We start from the raw sequence: 2,134 nt of genomic DNA, 5'->3' as shown, positions 1-2,134 counted from the left end.
AGTGTTTCGAATAGAGATACACATTCTAAATCTCAATCCTTGTGGATGTGTTAATAGTGATATCATTGCATTCGTCTTTCCAAATTTGAAGGTCCTATAATGAGTCCTCGAACTGATGATGGAAGTAGTGGACCATGTCTGAATACTCTTTGTCCAGTCAATCCACACCCAAATTTCTCATCTAGATTATCTACAGCAAACTTTTCTTTCTGTTTTACAATGCGCATCGTGCCGTGGTGGAGACTATATAAATGTTATTAGCTTATTCATTTCAATGTGTACCATCAAACGATACGGACGTATTGAAAGTGATCGTAAATTAAAAGAGGTTGTGGTTTTGTTAATGATTTAATAAACAAACTTCCTTTCGAATTACATCTACCGGAGGATATCAATACTGTAGACCGGGTACAAAATTGAAACAACGTTTAGCTCGTAACGATCCTGGAATCAATAAATTAGATATTGAATGCAAAAAACACGATATTCAATATATTCTAAGCATCCATCTATCTTGCAGCAAGACATTTAGCCGACAAGAACTTGAATACAGCGCTTGGGATAGGGTTAAATCAAAGGACGCGAGTAATTGGGGAAAGAGCAGCTGCATTACTTGTCACCAACATTATGAAAGCGAAAAGACATATGGGCATGGGTTGTAGTACCAATAAGAAAAAAAGTAAGAGGAAACAATCGAAGAAAAATAATATTAAAAAAGTTGCATTTGGTGCTGGGATAGTCCATAAAGTGCGAAATGTATTGAAGAAAGCTGGTGGGAATCAATTTGTGACGAATAATAGCAAAAAAGCTATCACTGTGGCATTGCAGGCGGCACGTAAATACCTTAAAGCTGCCGGTGGAAAGAAGAAAATCCGCACACCACGCATAATTCCTGTTCCCAAGATCGGTGGACTTTTACCATTGATACCAATTTTTGCTGGACTATCCGCACTAGGAAGTTTGGCGGGAGCCGCTGCTGGTATTACCAAGGCCGTGAATTCGGCAAAAGCCAGCAGAGCGGCTTTAATGGAAGCCAATCGTCACAATAAAACCATGGAGGCTGTAGCATTAGGCAAACGCGGAAGTGGAATATATCTCAAACCATACCGTAAAGGTTTAGGACTATATTTAAAACCATACAAAGCCACAAACAAAACAAAAAACTGATTGAACCCCTACCTCAGAGGCCTTCTTACTGATCTGGATCTCAGTTATTATGCACAAAAAATGAAAATTCCACATTTTCGTGGTGTTTTTTATGCGTGATAGATTACCATCTTCAGGTCCAAAACAAACGAGACAACTATTGTTAATTTAGATGGAATAAGTGGACCAGAAACACATTGGGTGCATATAAAAAATGTGGGAAAGAAGTCACATATTTCGATAGTTTTTGGAGATCTACCCCCACCATTGGAATTGACTCGATTCTTTCGAAAATGTTCGAATGTAAAAATCAAAAATAACTATGATCGACAACAGAAATTTAATACAGTTCTCTGTGGTCACTTGTGCTTGCAGTTTCTCTCTAAATAATTTTTCCAAATAAAAATGGATTCAACACCAAAACTGGATCGGAGGCTATCAAGGGAAGGGGTTTTCACTTAGAATGTTTTCAAAATATGGTACCTGAAAAAAATGGATAAAGTGATGCTTGCAAATATGCCTAAGGAAGTGATATTACATGCATGTTTTGCACAAGAAGATTGCATATGATTGGGGAAAAGTTGCCTAAGCATCTGCAAGATGACATCGATATAATGAAACATAGATATTAGAGTTATAAGCCACCACCACGATTCAAAATTTCAGATTCGATGTTAATGATGGTCCATAACCTCGAAAATCTATGTGTTTTATTGTAATATAGAGGATGTGAATATTGGTATCAATAAAAATGAACTTATTACAATACAACACCCTCCAAAAAGTGTAAAATTGTCTCAAATGTGCTGTTGCTGTGTACAATAATAAATTGAAATGTGCAAACGAGTTGCACTATCAAAAAGAAAGGTGTGCATAAAAAGAAAAGTGTGCATAAAAAGAAGCTCAATCCACAAGTGTATGCTAAACAGTTAGCACAAAACGATCTGTCTGTGAGTTATCTTAAATTTTAAATCGATTGGATTGAAAG

The sequence above is a fragment of the Leptinotarsa decemlineata genome, unplaced genomic scaffold (genome assembly GCF_025532065.1).
Source record: "Leptinotarsa decemlineata unplaced genomic scaffold, Ldec_3_MD MMD2_tig00005521_RagTag_RagTag, whole genome shotgun sequence".
Lineage (NCBI taxonomy): Eukaryota > Metazoa > Arthropoda > Insecta > Coleoptera > Chrysomelidae > Leptinotarsa > Leptinotarsa decemlineata.
The sequence above is the reverse complement of the archived record's forward strand: the minus strand, read 5'-3'. Positions refer to the sequence as shown.